Source organism: Protopterus annectens, chromosome 13.part0 (assembly GCF_019279795.1).
Source record: "Protopterus annectens isolate FY-2018-M chromosome 13.part0, PAN1.0, whole genome shotgun sequence".
In the NCBI taxonomy this organism is placed as follows: Eukaryota; Metazoa; Chordata; order Ceratodontiformes; family Protopteridae; genus Protopterus; species Protopterus annectens.
This window is the reverse complement of record NC_056747.1, coordinates 368296058-368316314: the sequence shown is the minus strand read 5'-3', so window position 1 is coordinate 368316314 and position 20257 is coordinate 368296058. Positions and strand designations below refer to the sequence as shown.

At 38.4% G+C, this 20257-nt stretch overlaps 1 protein-coding gene across 1 annotated transcript in view; it reads right to left on the bottom strand.

The window, feature by feature from the left end:
- The window catches only part of SCAMP4 (secretory carrier membrane protein 4), a 588202-nt gene extending 573386 nt beyond the window's left edge, over positions 1-14816 (bottom strand). Inside the window, exon 1 of the mRNA XM_044053975.1 lies at positions 14682-14816. The gene's annotated coding sequence lies outside the window, so the exon portion shown is untranslated. The remainder of the gene's footprint in view (positions 1-14681) is intronic.
- Positions 14817-20257: the final 5441 nt, after the last annotated feature.

Sequence of the window (20257 nt, the reverse complement as noted above, 5' to 3'; positions counted from 1 at the left end):
TATTATAGATCATGAACATTATTTACCCTTTGGAGGGGATTGGAAAACTAGATTAGTATATAGGGAAAGTAAGTGGCAAATTCTAGTAGATGCCACTAGGAGCCCAGGAATCAATGATTTTATAAGTATTAAACCTTTTTTAAATATGTAATAATTTTTTGTAGTTCATCATATTTATAGTTTTAAATTATGCATGACTTGTATACATCCAGTAAATTATTAGCTAAAATGTAGGATGCAATTGTGTTTTAGATTTTTGTAGTTGTGATCTTATTTAATATTTAGAACATTTTTAATTGTATTGGTAATGATTTTAGTTGTTTATTAAATAGTCTATAGGTATTAGTATAAGTTATTATGAAGTGTATAAGGTTGTTTTTTAAGGAATTAGCCAAGAGAAGTTAGGAATATTTATTGTATATAGAGTAGTGATGTGTCTTTAAGAAAACTTGTAGGTTTTGATGCCAAAAATCAGTATAAAACACAATGTTAATGCTAGTTATACTTGTTCTGATGAAGTCTGCAATCCGCAGATGAAAGCGCTTAACAACAAGTGAATACTATTACGTGGGGATTTTGTCTGCTGTTGTTCAGTGTGCAATAAACATGTTTGCCGTGTTTGCTGCGTTATACCTTCATTACCTACACTTTGCCAATTGCCGGGTATTTTGTGGAGTTCATACTTGCTTTTTTTGACTTTCTAATCAGGCAGGAAGATAAGTTGAAAAGAAAAACATTAGGATCTAAAAGGCTTGCAACCGTGTTCAGCAAGCCACATTTTAAAAACAGACATTTTTAATTACATAAAAGGAGGGTTAAACATCCTTACAAAATCTCAAGAGAAACCCAAAACACATCAATTCACACAATTCAATTACATCCACCACTGTCTAACACTGCACATACATAATGTTAAATAAATAATCAGAGAGCAGTATAAGGATTTCAAATTGCTCATTCTTCACCATATCCTACAAGCATTTAAACTAAACCCATATTATTAATTTGTTATATTAAGAAAGAAAAGACAATAGAACAAAAAAGAAAAGAAAAGTTAAAATTGTTTTACTTTGGTATTTAACTTTAGATTCATATTAATAAAACTTAAATTACTTATTTTCATGTACTCCCCCCCCCCAGTGAAAACAGATTAATTACACTAACAGGGAAACTATTATTTTTAAACTATAATTATTATATGAATAACAGGAAAAGTATTACCTTTTGATGAGTGTCCTTTAAAAAGGTGATTTACAAAACAAACTACTTTAAAATCAGATTAAATACAAGCTAGAAATAGATTTACTTGCATCTGATCTTTTTAATTTTCTCTTTTACTGTCCAGTCACTCCTTGTAGCCTATATTTTTAATGATGGGCTCAAGTCCATATCTTCAGTGGAATTAAGTAAATTATTCCTCTGGACAGAATAACTCGCATCTTCCAGTGATTCAATTGTCCTTCTTCTATCTGGCAAAAATAATCTCAGTTCTGCAGGATAAATCAGGTGAGTTTTTATTCTGACTTTCTTCAGTGATTTTTAACATGGGAATACATGCTTTTCTTTTAGAGTCCACCAGAGAGGAATAATCATTGTTAAATCTAATAACAGAGTCACCAAGTCTGAATGGTGCTGCAGACCAGGCAGTTTTCAAAACTAAAACCAAAACCACAAAAGAAAGAACAACCAGCATGGCTAAAAACAACGTACAATGTATTAAATACAAACGTAAGTGCTTTTGTGCACAAGCATTTCTTCAGACTGTTCAAACAACTTTAAAAATACCATTGTAAAATATAAAACAGTCGATGAACACTTAGTAAAAATTTAATAAAAGCAGCTGGCAACTAAATCAATCACTTGCCTTGACAGCAAATTAGTGCTTAATCCTACGTCCCTTTAGGAAAGGCCATAGGGAAGTATTTTCATTTAAACTAAAATTTTTATCTGCTTGTGAAGTGATGATCCATTTTAACTAACTGACCCCACTTTTATTAAACAAATCTCCTCTTTTAATATTCTTAGCAGTCAGCTGAATTACTTTAAAAAGAAAACTGTAAACAGAATGCAAACTAATATGCTTATTCACAGCATCAGTGTTGACATTCCTTCCGATATCTCCAATGTTCTTCAGAACTCTCTCCTTAAGGCTACGAGTGGTCATCTCAACATAAAACCTAGGACACCATGTACAAGTTGCTAAATACACCAAATTTGCACTTTTACAAATCAGCATTAAAAAAAAAAAAAAAGTCTACTGCCAATCATTAGCGGACCGGAGTTCCACTATGGCGACCCCTTACTGGGAAAAAGCCGAAAGACAAACAACAACAATCAGCATAGAACTTAAATTCATACTTAACATTAGTGATAGGATGAACAAAATATGGAACATCAGAAATAAAGAGGCAAGCTTTACAGTTACGGCTTTCTTCAGTGATTTTTAACAAGAGAATACATGCTTTTCTTTGAGCCCACCAGACAGAAATAATCATTGTCAAACCTGCTAACAGAGTCACCAAGTCTGATGGGTAATGCAGAGACTAGAAATAAAATTTCACTATTATGGATCTTGGATTTGAGGGTTTTTTTGTTTGACGTTACTACAGTCATGGATCTATGAGCCCTCTCAGCGTCATATTACAAGCCTTCAGGAAGGTTAATACTTTTGGAATCCAAGAAGTTAAAAAGTTTACCATATTATCTCCCTCTTGTTTCTCAGGAACTCCATAGATCCAGATATTATTCTTTCTCACCCTATTTTCTAAATCAATTTTCTTCAAAAACTTGTTTTGTTGAAGAATAAAATCCGTGTTATGTTCTCCTTCTGCAAGTCTGCCATCAATATCATTAATAGAATCCTCCATAGCAGATATTTGAAGTTTCTGTTATTTAACTATTTCCTTGATTAGTTCTAGCTGTTTTTTACAGTCTTATTTTATTGCGTCAACTTCAGAGTCCAGTTTATCCAGTTTTAAGGACAAGTCTTGTACACTACTATGAACAGACTGTAACTCCTTTTTCACTGAATTTTCTTGTGATGCTGCCTTTGAGCGACTCATCTTCCTTTGATAATTAAATTACTTCAACAGGAAAATATTTAAAATATTTTTTTTTTCACCAAAATGCCCCAAGTAGTTTCCAAAACAATATTTCAGCTTTTTTGAATGTTTTTTGATGAAAATGAAAAAGTAATCCTGTTAAAATGTAAAAGAGAAGCAGATCAAAATTCCCGTGCTGCTGACTGCTTACCATCTGTCCACGGCCCAATCACTGTCTCTCTTGATGATCGGATTCTGTCAATGATATAGGCTGCAGTCACATGCAGACGTCTGAACAGGATAACACAAAATTTCTTGGAGTTTAGGTTTAGCCCATTTTCTTTATACTAGGTGTTAACTTGTGATAGTTCATTTTGAAGAGTACATGCATCTTTTTTTGGGGGGGGGGGGGATTTGACAATTATGCCCATTTTGCAGTCAGCAAATTTTGTTAACCAAACTTTAGCGTTGTCAGTTTTGAGGTCAGATTAATAAATGCCAAACAGAAGGGAACCAAGTACAGATCCCTGGGGGGATAGCACTGGTCATCTTTTCTCTGTATGCAGAGGCATTACCTACCATGGACAAAGTGTGTTCTGCCCTTATGACAGCTGGCTATCCATCTTACCACACAATCAGTGTTTAATGCTCATGACTTATTTGCAGTTCCTTCAAATGGTTTGTTGTTAAATGCACTGGCCGATTCAAAACAGGCAACATGAACAATGTGACCACAGTACATGACTTGACTTACCTTCTCAAACAAGATTTAACAAGCATGAAATACCCTTTACAAAGTCAAATGATGTGATCAGTCTGATGAGATTTTAGATATTGTGATTAAGGAGATCATGGCTCTATAGATCAGACTTGGAAGGCTGACAAGTCTGTAGTTTAAAGGGTCAATTGTGGGTGCACCCTTGTGAGGGAGCATCACTACAGTAGTGTGCCAGAATTCAGGGATCTGGTATGTAGCTAGGATTAGGTTAAACAGCTTAAGAAGGAGTGTTTGTTTGACAACCCAGTAAAAGTATCAGGACCTAAAACAAGTAGTACGGTTTTTGATCTTTGAAAGTACCTTAAGGGCTCTTTTTCTTTGTAATTGTAAGGTTGAGAGTGACTCAGAGATGACTGGAAACAGAATAGGAGTTTCAGAAGGCAAGCTGGCAGCAAACTTGTGAGCCAATAGGTTTGCTTTGACATTTGTGTTGGGAGTGGGAGGCTTCCTGTGAAAAGTTCACAATAATTAAATTATTTTCCAATTTTATGACTGCCTTCAGAAGGATTTGTAGTTATCCTTTGTTTCAGATGCTAGCCACAGTTTATGGAAAGTTCCCGAGTTTTAGCGTGTACCCCCCACAACTACTCTCATGCTGGGGAGTAAAATCCCAACTTCAAACTTTGGGCAGTTTCTTCCTTTTGTTATACAGTTTGTTTACAATAACTTGACCACCGCGGTGGCTTAATTTTGAATTTTCCAATGGAACAGACTCTAGTAGGGACTGCTACAGCAATGCATTTACCTATATGTGCATAAAAACCTTTAGTGCAGCTGGCTGCATACTCTGGGTCAAATGCAGAAGTATCATGGGTAAATCCAGAAATTCAGTCATATAATTTTAGGAGGATGGCCTTTTTGAAGTCAATAAAGACAGCGGAGTTGGTTACTGGGGAATGGAGATTTTGAGAAAAAAAGCTCTCAAGCTGGTGGTCTGACTTAACTGACGAGGGGCTGACCAGGGGAATGAACATGGTAGAAGCAGAGTTTGTGAGAACCAGGTCAAGAATGTTTCTGCCCCTGGTGCATTTGACAGCAATTTGATCCAGGGAGTTTTTCCTTATTCAATCCAGACATCACTGTGCTTATCCCCAAGGATGTGTACATACGCCCATCTATGGAGGATTGCTGAATTCACCAGGATTAAATGAGCTGTTGCTTATGTTTATATCTTCTAACAATGCAACAAACTTTGCATGACCACCTTGGGAAAGGGTGTGGGATTAATGACACGTTATACATTGGAAGTTTAACTTAAAAGTTAGGTAGAGCTCAATGTGGGAGTCTCTGCGAATAAGTCTAGAAGGGATATGGTCATTAAACACCAAGACTCTAACGCAAGTTTCCAATGGGTCTAGAGGCATGGTAGGTACAAAACTCGGGCACTGTGGGAGTGTTATCATTACATTTCAATATCTCAGCAATAATACCTACACCAACATGATCGAAATGCAGAAGTGCCTACAGAGAAAGAAAAGCTAAGGTTGGGTACACTGGAGGGTGGTTTGTGGGATTTATTGAGAGAGAGCTGTGAAATGACACATCTTTGGTTGTATTTTGAAGTTCTAACGAGCAGTTGGCATGAAAAATAGGAGTCTAAAAACAGTGAAACTAATACACGGTATTGGCATGTCATCTAAACAGCTAAGTGAACAGCAAGCACAAGTCAGCTCCATCACAAACTAGATTTGCAGGAAGAGCCTGTCCTCAATTATAATAAGACAAAAAAATACCCACGTCAATAAACAAGCTTATGAAGGTATAGCCACAGCCAACTCATCTTTCTTTTTTATTATGGAAAATTCAGGAGCATAACTAGTTGACAGTTGGAAATACCTTGGGATCAGCACTACAAAGAACCTTTCTTTCAAAGAATCAGCAAAAAAAAATGTAAAGAATCATAACTGCAAAAAAGTACATTCTATAAAATAAAACAATTCTTGACACCAACTGTTCTCCAGTATGTAGTATGTTACATAAACTCTTGAATAGTACACTTGGCTGTGAATCTAATCAAAATCTGAAAAAAGAAAATGCAAATAGTGCTTAGAAGAGTTGCCAGGTTTTCAGCCAATCTTCCATCATCAATACAAACTGCAGGTGCTCTTGTTCAAAGTGTTACATCACAACTACTGCCAGCATTTATACAGTATTAACTTGGCACTGACCACAGAAAACAGCTTAAATCCTCACATAAAAAAAAAGCTATGCATCATCGAAAAGAAAAAAAGAAAAAATAAAACAGGCTCATAGACACAAGATGGAGCACCTAGTTACTACCTACCTGCCATAATGAATAAACGTTCACATTCAGTTATTTTTTAGACAATTTGGTTGAATTAAAAGCATGCATAAGAACCTACATCATCAACTCTCAAAACATCAAAAAAAAGTATTGAGCCAAGATAATGCCCTTGTTCTTATTATCAGTTAACATAAAAACAATCCTTCTGTCTCAACTTGGATTCTACAAAAAAGTGTACTGCTGCTTCATATGGTCTAGGTCTGTAATTACAGCACAGGGGATATTAAAAAAAAAAAAAAGACCTAAGAAAGTGCTTTACATAAAAAAGTGTAGCTACATTTACATATGCCAAGAAATTGATGCCTTACACCTAAGTATAGCTATGTCTACATGCAGTAAAATCAATGCCTTACCCTGAATGGCAGGCCTACCTAAAATTACACCTGGTGGACTACAGATTGCAAAGAGGGGATTTGAACTTAGCTTATAGATGTCTGAAGAATGCAGCTCTAAAAGCTGCTTTGGTTTAAAAATTTGTTTCACATAATTTTTCTAACAGGAATAATACATATTATTAAAATTAAAAATATACCACATACCCATTTTTCTTCCAAAAGGGGGGCTGTTTATATGAAACAGCCTGGTAAAAGACAAGCTAGAGACCTTAGAATGCGTCATCACTATTAACACTGTTTGATAACAGTGTCTGTAGGACACAGATGACAAAATAACCTTGCATGAGGTTCGGCTGTCTCTTAGGTTCATAGGTTTATACTAGGCTAACTGCCCTAGGGCATTTATAAGCCTAGCCCAAAGTTATGTGGCTTACGCCACCCCTTATGTTAGAAATACTGTGCCCATTAGTTTGTTGTGCCTCTGTCCAGTAGTGACACAGAGATGATTCCCAGGGTAAACCTACGATCTCCCATCCACCGGTCAAGATTTCTCTTGAACAGAGCCAGAGAGGTGCTCTGCCTCACATGGACTGGGATTTTATTCCACAGCATGGGGAGTCTCTGGATGATAAATCTATCCCTCCAGCACGTACTATTTATATCTGTGCTAAGGTTTAAGTCTCTTGCTCTAGTGGTTTTGGTGGATTTGGATTTTTTGAGGTGGAGCATGTCCATTAATTCCGGGTTGGTCATGGCCTTGTATGTCAGGCACAGGTCACCTCTGAGCAGACGGTATGCAACTGAATAGAGTGGGAGTTTCTTCAGTCTGGCAGCATATGACAGGTTTTGGAGTCCCTTTATCCTTTTGGTGAGGAACTTTTGGGGTCTCTCCAATTGCTGCAGGTGTCGGGTGAGATACATCCCGAATGGGGCATTGTACTCGATCATTGGTTTGATAAGTGAAGAGTACAGGGGAACAATGACCTCACTTGATCTGGATGTGAATCCCTTCATGATCAGGTGAGCAATGTAGAAGGTCTTTCGAACCACTTTAGCAACGTGAGCGTCAAACGAGAGGCCACTGTCAACCTGGGTCCCCAGGTCCCTGATAACCTCTTCTGTGCTTAGTGGGTTGCCACCTATATGGTAGCTTGGGGTTACCTTGTTTTTCCCGAAGGGTATGACTATACACTTTTTTGCGTTTAACTTCAGGCCATGGCTCTGGCACCAGCTATCAGTTTCCGTGAGACTCCTCTGAAGGATGTCTGTGTCCGATGTACTATCCACTATGGCACCCAGTTTGCAGTCATCCGCAAAAACTTTGTCAGCCATAGTCCTCCTATGTTTGCCTGTACTTCTGAGAAGTAGATGCCGAACAATAGGGGGCCAAGGACTGAGCCCTATGGGACTCCACTTGTAACCAGCTTGGAGTCTGACATGGCTCCAGCAACTCTAACCCTGTGGGTTCTGTCCTTTAGCCAGTTTGCAACCCATCTTGTGACATATGGGTTTACATTTAAGCTGGTAAGTTTCTCTATAATACCCGAGTGGGGTATTGCGTCGAAAGCTTTTGCAAGGTCAAGGTAGGCTGTATGGACTGCCTTTCCCTCATCAATGGCCTTGGTGACTGTTTCGAAGAAGTCGACCAAGTTCAAAAGGCAACATCTGCCCTTGACAAAGCCAAACTGGGTTGGGTCCAAGGTCTGCAAGTCCCCTATGTCCTTGTTTATGAGTTCCATTATGATCCTCTCCATAGCTTTGCAGACCAGGCTTGTTAAGTTTATGGGGCGGTAATTACCAGGGTCCGTAGAGGCACCGCCTTTGTGGAGTGGGACCACAGTTGCCGTACGCCACTCCTTGGGCACATATCCTGTGGTGAGGCTAAGATTAAACAGCTGCCTTATGTGCGGGTTTAGTTCTTCATTGAGTTCATGTAGCACACAGCCGGGGACCCCATCCGGTCCCACTGATGCTGTGTTTTTAGCTTTAGAGAGAGCAGCTTTCACCTGCGCATTTGAGATATCTGGGAGGCTACTCTCAGTTGGGATAGTTATCTCTCCTTTTGGGGGGAGAGGGGGGTGAAGTTTGCGCTGAACCTGACTGCCAGTATGTTGGCAATGTCTGTGGGTTCAGTGATTTTTGTATCATTTTGGACTAATTCTGAGCATATCTGGGAGTTTCCACCCAGGTTTCTGACATAGCTGAAGAAGGCCTTATGATTGTCTTTTGAATCTATGGCAATTTTTCTCTCAAGGTTGGCCTTGGATGATTTTATGAGGGATCGTAGTTTCTTGCTAATGCTGATCAAAGATGCCTTCCCTTTTTGGGATTTTGCTCTATCATGTAATAGCTTTCTCCTCTTATTGTAAAGTTTGTTTATGGCTGGTTTCCACCAGACTGGACGTTTGCCCTTGGTAGAAAGAGTCTTGGTTTTATTTGGGATTGCCTGATCCATGCAGTCCTGAAGGTGTTCATAGAAGGCATCTGTAAGGGCTTCCGCAGCTTGGGTTGTGGTTTCCATTGGCTCGGGGGCCTTGAAGGATACCACACCTGTCTTGAGTAGTGTGAAGTTTGCTTTAGAGAAGTTCTTCACTGTGGTCTTTTGTTTGGGGTGGGGGCGGGATGTGGATTTCTAGTGAGATTAGTTTATGATCTGATCTCACCAATGAGGGATATACTTCCGGTGTGGAGCATTTTGTCCCCATGTTCGTGATGATGAGATCTAGTATATTTTCTCCTCTTGTGGGGACGGTGACTAGTTGTTCCATAGCATTTGAATTTATGAACTCCAGGAACCTTTGGGCTAGAAAGTTTGGGCTTGAGTAATGTTCCCAGTCTATATTCGGGTAGTTGAAGTCACCCAATATGATGGTGTTTGGTGATACATTTATACCTCCAGTGTCTTCAGGAAGGCTGTGTGGGTTTCCTGAGTTTGAGAGGGTGGCCTGTAGCAGGCTACAAATTGTAGAGCAGTTTTGCCTATGGTTAATTGCACCTGGATGGTTTCCGATGCTTCGTGCGTAGCCACCAACCTGGAGGTGTGGGTATCCTTGATGAATATGGATACACCCCTCCTTTTGTGGTGTGGTCCGGGTTTTGGGGCCGAACGCATGATATGAGATGAAACCTGATAGTGCCGGGGTGCTCTCAGGAGCCTTGAACCAGGTTTCAGTCACAGCACAGACATCGATGTTCTCCATACTGAGAAGGGCCTCGAGTGCGTGCATTTTGAGATTTAGACTTCTGGCATTGAGCAGCATTACCCTTAGTTTCTTCACGTTTTTGTTTTCTAGGGTGGTAGGTTTAGAATTTGAGCCTTGCCTAAAAAGGCACTATGGGGGTGGCAAGAGCCTTAGCCAATATCCGGAATCCCAGGGGTGACAGGTGCAAGCCGTCCCTTGCAAAGCAGCATGGCTTGTCGAGCATGTCATCCCAGGCAGACAGGCACTGGATCCCCTTTGAATGACACCAGAAATTAAGCCAATTGTTAAAGCTGATCATCTTGTCACTATATTGTGGCATCATTCTTGGTGAAGGAAGGATACTGCTCAGGGTCATACCTGCCTGGGCTACATAATCAGAGAGCTCCTCTATGTCTCTTTTCATGTAGTCCAGGGAGGTACGTCTCGGGTCATTCACACCAGCATGGACAATGACTGTATCATACTTGTACTTGCCGTGGAGTGACCTGAGTGCTTGTGTTATGTGGCGGATTCTAGCGCCCGATAGGCAGCTTACTGTGACCTTCTCCTTGTTCAGCCTGGTGAGTGGGACGTCAGTGTGTCCAACTATGGAGTCACCTACGACAAGTATGTTTGGTGTTGTATTTGGCCTTTAGGGCAGTGACTGCTTTGCACACTGATTTTGTTGTTTATGTGTTGTTTGTGTGGTGTATTGAGTTTGCAGTTGCTTGGGTGTCTGCTTTGGAGGCCTCTGCTGTTTAGGTAAATTTTTACTCAGAGCCTCCGAGTATGTCTTAGTGTGTTTATGTGTTTGATTCAGTGGTGTGGTTGAGTTATGTGAGACTGATATTGTGGTGTGTGTAGTTGCCTTCTCCTCCTGCCTGGTCTTGCCAGTCCTGAGTTGAGAGAGCTCAGCCTCCAGTTTGGCTAAATAGCTGCATCTCTCACAAGTGTTAGTGTTACGTGGGAGGAGGAGAGGGTTGTCCGTGTACATGAGGCAATTGTAACATTGTCTCAGAATTCCCAGATTCACCAACTGGGCAGGAGAGGACGCCAGCATCTGACCCTTCGACGTGCTAGAAAGATTTATGAGTTGGTATGAGACAGAAAAGTAGTGGGCTTAGCAGGAAGTGGGCACTCCTGGGGAGTTTTGCTAGTGAGAGATTTGTATAATATAGGAGTGCTTGACCTGCAAAGAGAATGCTTATAAGACAAGGGATATGCTTATAAGACAAGTGCTGAGCTTTTGAGACGAAAAAGCTATTTGGAACAAGTGCTGCACTTTTTGGTGAAGGTGTAAACTGTTTAGGTTCCTAACAGAGCAGTTCTAAGGGAAAAATTGAAGAACAGACTTTCTGGAGCCAGAAAGAGTTTAACCGGCGCTGCCCGATGCTGCTCTAGTGGCAACTCCGCGCTAAAGCACGTTAAAGCGTGCTTGATAGCAGGGGCTGGAAAGAAGCAGGAATAGACCCAAAACGGAGAATAAAACTACAGTTTCAAGTCAGTAACCACCTCTACGGGCAGGGAAGCTGCTCAATGTTATTCACTGCCACTGATCAACAGAGAGACTTTCCTTTAGCCCAAGCAAAAATAGCCTCACAGAAACTTTCAAATAGTTCAAGAACAGCAAGCCTGTAACTGAACTTGACACTACAACACTAAGTTGAGCTGAGTATTACTCCTTTTCCAGATCTATCCTTACTTAGCATCCCTGTTTTTCTAAAAATTAATTCATGGATATTCAGCACTTATATATTCCTTCTAACCAACATGTGACGTTCCAACTCTGGACCAGTAATCAAGGAGCAGGAATCCTCACCTCTGGCACTGGAGAGGGATGATCACTTGGAACAAAAATAGACACACCCAGTATTGCCAGATGCAGCTCGCTGTGTCAAGCACAACTTCCCTTAAGAGCAGAGGGAACACACACAGTCCGGGGTCTGAGTTTCCTCCTCTGTTCAGATCCCCAGTAAGACTCCCCACTGGCACAGCTGTAGGGTTGAGTCCTCAGCCGATTGTCCAAGCCAATTCCTCCAGCACCCTCTCTGTGACACCAGTGTTTAGTGTCCCTGCTCAAAGTAGCTAGCTAGCTAGCACACACACACACACACACACACACACACACACACACACACACACACAAGGGAAAGGCTGGCACAGATTTACTAGCTATGCCCCCTTCTGCCCAGACTATAACGTAGTTACACTGCCACCAGACACCCCAAAGCCAGCTACTCCAAGGCTTTTACAAGGGTACCCAATTATACTGAGCAAAATTAATACTAATACAAATGATAGTGCTTGGCCAATGCAGTAAGGCTTCCAGGAGTGGCCACAGTGTCACCAAACAGATACAAGTTCTCTCCCAAGTTTAAAATATTCTCTACAGGACCAGCCACAATGAAAAGTTTAAATATATTTAAAAAAAGAACGTGAAAATACAGAATATCAAAACACCATAGTTCCAATCACAAAAAATACTAAAAAATAATACAGGTGGATAGGTTCACACAGTTACAGAAAAACAACACTTAACTAATCTCACTCTAACTTCCTGACTGAGCTAAAGAATTATTATTCCTTGGTTACTTACTAGAGCAAGGCAAGATAAAGTAGGTGAGGAGTCAGTCCTTCTCAGGTTCCAAGAAAGGACTACCCTGAGACTTGTCTCACCTAATATTAAACATTATTTTTAGTGATGGATTAGAGAATGACATCACATACATCTGGTCATCTGACTTCTGGTTCCAATGTAACCCTCCCATTGCTAGAAACTGTCAAGATTTAGCACATGTGTCAGTAATACACAAAGAGTCTTGCTAAGATCTGCTGCAGCTCTTGGAAGTCATAAAACAATTTTGAGCCAAAACCCTTCCCCAAGTAGCAATTACTTCACCCAAAGACAGTGCAGAACGCTTCCTAGTACAGACTTTTTGTCTCTAGCTGCATTGAGAACTGCAAGAGACAATCTTTATGGCCTAAATTAAGTAATTTAAATTCCTTATTGTTTTTCAGTCAGGTGGTTTGAAATTAACCTCTTCTCTTCCAGTAGCCTCTATTACAATATATACATTTCAACAGTTGAAATAATACATGTACATTTCTTCCTCTGTCCAGCAGGACACACTGATGCATTTTTAACACAAGCAACTTTACAAACTCAACACAAGCATCTGTACAAATCAGTCTGACATTCAAATAACATATAATTCTTTACTAAAGTCCAGCTAGCTGTGATGGCATATGGTACACATCCACTGCCCTACTTCTCCTGGCATAGCTGGCAATACCTCACATTGTCACATATATGACATATTCTTCATACATCAGTTCACAAGACAGACCAGGTAATTACAATCAAGTAAAATGTATACGTCACTAAAATGTTAACATTTTTTCCTTCTTATTTATTTTAACAAAATACAGCACATTTATTTCACAGGATTCCCTAGACGAGTTAATATGCCCAGCATAATCATCCTAGTTTATTTATTACAATTTAATAACTTGGTAAATGGGTTGGTTGGCAGACCCCTTGAAGCCACAAACAGGGCTCACAGGAAAATTATTAACATAAGTGCACATTTACAACTGCAGGTTTGCATACAAAAAGATATGTAAACGGACATGATATCCATAGTTATTGCAGTGTGCTGTCATACATTACTAAAGTTGTAAACTGGAAAGGGAGGATATGGATCTGTCAGCCATTATCAATGGCACAAATGCAATACGAGTCCTCGATCACAGCATTCTTAAATTCACTTTTGAACTTTTCAAGGATGGCAAAATTTAAAATAATAAAAAAAAAAATTATATTTGTTTTTTATTTTCTGGGAAAGTCTGACTGGGCCAGTAGTTTTGTTTGAGAAGAAACCCTGGCAGAAAAGCTGCAGTTGTTGCAATACATATGAAATACCATTAAAAGCAAAGTACATAAAGAAACACTTATTTGAAAGTTGAAAGCAGAATGATGAACAGGACAGCCAGAATATACTTCCCATGCCATGCTGAGAAAACAGACAACCGTAAAACTACATCAGCTCATCATGTACAGGGGGTGCATATTTAATATATCCAAGTACTGTCCTAGTCCAGCTCCCAAGCTATTTTCACCAAGTTCAAGTATGGATAAAGAAAATATCTGTAAACAAATTAAAAAAGCTTCAGCACAAAAAGATTCCGGCAAACCACATAAGTAAGTAATTAACTGCCACATATACTTTTTACTGCTTTTCTGTGGATATAAGAGGCCCTACTTATTACAATCACTCAAAACACATTTTAAAGTACACAAAATAATTGCATACAAGTTACACAGAAATAAATAAAAAACACTGCTGAAATAAAAACAAGAAAGCCCACGTCACTGCCAAAGAGCCTAATGCTTTCTCGAGGTTTCTATCCCCTATTCTGTGCAGTTTTATCTGCTGCCTGGACTGTATATGATAGCGACTTTCTATGCTCCATGAAGTTTAGCCTACTAGGTGGTGCCTGAAAACAAACATTAAAAACGTCAAGTTGTATACATGCAAAAGTGTGATAACGAACAAGTAAAACTATAGACATCAAACACAGACACACATTAAAAGATCCCACGTCAATCAAAAATGCTGCCCCTTTCAAATTATCATTAAAACGCACGCTAAGGACAGGTTTGCAATGACACTTTTGCTTACTGCAAAGAATGTGCATTTATTAATTTTCGCTATTTTTCTTTCTTTTTAAATACATTATCTGCTGACACTGTTTACAATCACATGATCTAGATCAACACACACTCAAACGCAAATCTACAGTGAAGCACATCGATCAGCTTTATTCCCGAAGTGATTTTTTAACACTTCCATCTCTGTGTATTTACAATCTTCCACCCAAATTTATACTAGAGTTTTTCACTGCTAAAAGAGGGGCATAAACATAACTGGAGGACACGATCTGTGCATTTCTAGTTAAAGTTTAGCCATCCTTTGCAGAAGCAAACAACTAAAAGAATACAAATCAAACAAAAATGAACTTGTACAACTAGGAAATTACCGTTTATGCGCACATACACGTCCGGCACAATGTAAACCGTATCAAAACAACATCGACTCAACACAGTACCGCTATCCTCTCCGATCTACACAGCCGTTGTAGTGTTGGCTACTAGGTTGATAGTCCCACCCAACTATGAATAAGGTCCAAGCCGCGTGACTCTGGGTGAGACAGTTCGCGTGCACATTTCCTTCACATTGCTGAAACGTCTGAATTATACTTTGTACTACAATTCCCATACGACCTTGTGATATACAGTTTTTTTTTTTTTGCTAAGAGGATTGCTGACAAGTAACTAGAGTTCTTGAATGACTGAGAGACTTCGTGGAAGGGATGTTATTAATCATTATGGTCTTTCTTGAATTAAGTTTCACGTTAGGAAGTTTGTTAGTGTTTGATGATTTCCTGCGGAAAGAAAAATCCACATCAAAATAAACATGTTATACTGGAATTAACTCGTAGCTGCCAAAATGAGTACTTAGTTTATTGTTAGTTACTGTGTAGATTTCACACACTTCTTTGCAAAACGATGTGATGCAATTTTTCATGCCAAACAAATGGCAGAGTATCAGTAGTGATTCTTGTTTGCCGCAGTAATTTTCTCTTTCACACATACTCAGAATTAAGCTTAGAATAACGAGCTTCAATCCGAGTTCAGAGTTTAGAGAGCCCCTAGTTAATAAATAAATTAAATAAAATGTGAGGATTCCGGTTAGATTCGGTTTTGACCCCGGGAATAAGGACAGCAAAACATTTTTCTCTAGAACCAGGGCAGCGCCAAAAATAACAGGAACATTTTTATATACTAACTCAACTGTCAGGGTGCAAAAAATCTATTAAAAATCCAGCAAGAGAGTTTTTGAAACTCTTACTCTTGTCATCAGGGAACATTTGCAAACGTAATCCAAGTGCACTTGCTTTCGACATACTGGTTAAATGTTTGCAGTTTATCAAAGTATATAGCCTATAATTTATCAAACATATGTTTTAAATGAAGACAATCTAACAACATGTAAATACTAAAAAAATATAAATATAAAACAAAAAACTTCTGACTCTCCACGTTGCTTAAACTTTTTATTGGTAACAAAAAAGACAAACGGTGAGCGCTTTCGCGTATGCTACGATACGCTTCTTCAGACAATTTAATATAAAAAGTAGCTGCATATTTATAGGGAGGCTCAGCCAAAAAGCAATTGTTTAAAATTAATCAATTAACTGTTGATTTAATCAAAGCAAACCGTGTAAACATGTAAATACTCTTAACACTCTGATTTGAAAAGTATTACTGTTAGTGCTAGTGATTCCTTTTTAATGTACAGTATGTGTGTGTGTGTGTGTGTGTGTGTGTGTATGTGATTATTACAATTTTCACTGGATCAGTGATGTAATTATGTGTTTTGTTCTAAGTTATTCATATGTATGTTTATGTACTGTTCAAACCAGCTTTACTCAAATGCTTATTATACTGTACTTTCAAATTGTAGTCTTATATCTGAGTCATGACTGAAAAGGGTCTGTAGACCTGCTCATTAACCCAGTTATCAAACTGAAAAATACAATTATTTGCATTAATAGCCATGTTTAAAAGAACAAGAACTCTGAAACTGTGAAGTCTCACATTACTTTATTAGCTTGGCCCCGACTCCTTGAAGGACTTATCGGAATTATGAAGCAAAAACAAGGGCAGAAGAGCAATATGAAACTTTCCAACATAGCTCTTAACCTTCCATTTCCAAAAGGTAGAACACTTCCTCTCATAATGTGCAACAAATGGACAAAATGTGGAAAACGTATTAATGACACAATTAGCAACATCCACTAGGAGCTCACAGGATGGTTAAATGTGTTACTTATTAAACATTCTTTTGATAAATTAATATCATTCAGTATTATTTATCATTGACATTATTGAAAAAAACATGAGGTTGATATATATGTGAAATTAACCAATGGAAGCATTTTGTATATATTGTATATAATGTGTGAATTTGTAATATGGTTGTGAAAAATAATAAAAAATGATTATTGAAAAAAAAAAAAAAAAAACTTCTTAACACTAAGTGTGTGTCAGACCCTTTTAATGCGCAAAAAAGTGACTTGTGGACCATGGATTTGAATGTTCCGTATAATGATGTACACGAGCAGTATGCTTGCAAAGTCTTAGAGAAAGAGAACAGACAAGCAAATTATGAAAGAAAAATGGGACAAGATTTGTAGAATATGTAAGTATGCAATAAAGTCCAAACATGTCAGGATATTTGCATAGAACTGTTTGTACAGGTGTTTTTATACACCAAGTAGACCTCAAAGAATCTTCTCTGAAGTGGGGAGTAGATACTGGTGATAGGAAAGGGAAGAGGGAGGACACTGGGAATAAGTATTTTTGAATTTATGGAGTTGATTCATCTTAAGGACTCCTTACAGAATGCCTTTATGCAAATGTAGCGGGAGCAACATGTAGTAACTAAGGAGATGATGTTTTTGAGTCAGTATTTAGGCTCAGGGCTTTATCCTTCTACCTTGTGGGGCCATACCCACAAGCAGAATGCTTGAACGCCAGATTAATCCGGGTCACTTTTTTGCCCCAGAGAGCTGTGGTTTTCATTAATAGGAATAGCTGCTATTCCCAGTTTTGGCTTCTTCATTACTCTCACTGGTTCACAGATTGGGCTGACTGCATCCCAGTATTTATGTTGTCAGGCTGATAGCATGTTAATCCAGTTCCATTAGCGGACCAGTCTTCTGACTGCTCTTCCAGAGTGTTTACTGTTCTGGAGGCTTCTGAGAATCCTTTCACTCTGAATATTTTTGGGGGAAATTAAGGGATTTTTTCATCTGGAATTCAACTAGGAATGTTGACCCATTCACTTCTCTTCATATCCTTGACTGGACAGTATCTGCTAGAGCTTTTTGATTCAGGCCTTAGTCCCTCATCCTCTAAAGGGCACTTAAGAACCATTTTCAACTTTCATGTTGGTCTGGATTCTACCTTCCTAGAACTGCTTGTAACCATTTAGAAGAGAACATTTCTTCTTAGGCCATACTGTAAAGATCTGGTTCTGCCTAGGGACATTTGCTTTCTGCTTGAGAAATTTACCTTACCTCATATAAGCCTGCCTTATCTTTTGTACTTATATACATGTCACTGCAGTCCTTATTATTAGAAGCTGTCACTTCAGCCATGTGGATTTCAGAGTTACAAACTTTGTATTGCCCCATATTTGGTATTTATGAGGACCTGACCTTAACAAATGTTAATCACCCCTGCTTAAGTTGTTAAAGTCAAGTCTAACTTTATGCAGTCAAATCTGCCAATACTGACCAGCAAATGACAGTGGCAGAATAAAAGATTTGTTTCTGCCTGCTGTCCATCAGGATGCATGTTTGCCTGCATTTTCTGAATGGTATGAAGTCTGAAACTCAAATGTCTCTAGTAATTTGTCTGTAAAACATGGACTTTATGAAGAACAGATCAAATATATGAGGGTAAATCTGAACATTCAGTGGAAATATGGGCAGTTCAGGACACGGAAGGTGACTGTAAAAGCAATGGACTGAGTTATACTGCCTTTTTGGCAGTGCTTGCTAAATGTTTTTTGGCTTTGAAAGCCAGCAAAACATTTAGTGATTTTTCTTTTTACTGTAACTAGTAGTACATGGAGCAGCTGAAGCTCCATGCACTACAAAGAATTATGATTGGATTTCTGTTCCTAACTTACTATTATGTGTTCTTGACATGGATGCCAAGATTCACCTCTCAAGCTTTGGTCTTGAGGTGAATTTCTTAGTATCCACGTCTCGAACACATAATAAGTCAGTTAAGATTTACGACCCGCTCATAATCTTCTGTGTCATTTTATCATTCATATAGACCTTGGCTAACATCCATAGATAAATAGCATATAGTACAGTATTAATTAGTAGCCGTACAAGGATTGAGTGAATTCTGAGATGTTGCATAATCCATGTCTTCTTAGCTGGGATCTACCTCATGCAATAAACTGCTGAATATTAGTGCTGTTCAAATATGCATCACTCATCTATGAATCTCAGTGTCTGGTTAGTAAGACTTTTCACTTGCAGAAGCACTGTTTTACCCATGCTGTCTCCCTGAGACCAACGTAAACTGATGTAATTTGTTTACTTAACTGCAGTATGGTCCTATGTCTGAGTAAGTCGTATCAAAGTCATTTTTGATTCTAAAATCCTGGTTAATCAAATAACTGCATTAGATTTATCTACTATGATCTGCTATTGTAAATTTATATTGCCTTTTGTCTTTTACTTCATTGGCTTCTAATTATCTAAAATGTATTCTTTTTTAGTACTGATTCCATTATTTTACATATGACTGAGGTTAGGTTAAGAGGTGAAGTTTCCAAACTTAATCCCACTCTGTAAAGAATGACTTAATCTGCCTTTCTCCACTCTTCAGCAAACTTGTCCCTCCCAGTAATAATTTATTAAAAGGGATTACCAGTTCTCACCACAGTTGTATTAAGAATTATAGGGTGAATTTAATCAGAACATATTATTTTACATTTGTTAACCGGTTAGTGTCCGGCTGGGCAAGTAGCCCATTTTCAGCAGAGACCGGGGGAGAAAAACTCCATAACAACAGTACAAAAAAAATTATAAAAGATTTTTACAAAGATTTACAATGAATATACAAAAAGTTTAACAGTTGCCTACAATCACAATTTACGAAAAGGGAATGTAAAACAGAAAACATTACATTTCCTAAGTCTCGCTACAGATTGTAATATGAAACTCAGATAGATAGATACATAACTAAAATAAACCATTCTTGTATTTTCATTTGGTAGAAGTAAGGCAAGGAGAAGATACCAGAAAAGAAACACAATTGCTGGCATGAGAAACTAGACAGGAGTATTACAGGAGCATAGCCACTGTTGAGTAAAGTATTCCTTTAGGAGTTGTTTGAAGCTATGACTATGGGTTTTTTAGGTTATTTTGGGGTATTAGGTTCCACTGTTTGGCTAATTTAAAAGAGAAGAGAGAGTCACCAAAGTAATTATGGGACTTAATTATCTTAAGTATATTGCTTTGTGTATCTGTAGTTTTTGAAGTTCTTTCATGGCTCCTCTTATTAAAGGACTTGGCATAATGTTATTTATCCTACATGTTTTTTGGCTATATTGGATAAATCTCTTTCGGTTTACCAGTTCTGTTTTTTTTTCACTATCTCATCATACCAGCCATACTATTCTTTAAGCTTCAGTTTCCATCTCTTGGTCTTTTTTTTCCCCTTTATGTATCTATAAATGAAATTATAGGTCAGGACCTCTGAATATACCCTGTCTTCCCAGTACCTACTTTATGGATAAGATGCAGGCCCTCATTCTCTCCTTTCTCTTCGTACAACATTAAAATTTTCTTAGCATGCATCCTATCTCCCTTCTTGACCGAATTATCTAGTCTTTCCTCTGCCTGGGCTTTTGCTTTAGATGTTATTTTTCTGTCTTTCTCTTTCAGTGTTTAGACACACACACTCACATTCACACATCCTAAATACTATATATTTTGCTACCGTTGATAATCAGTTACTTTTT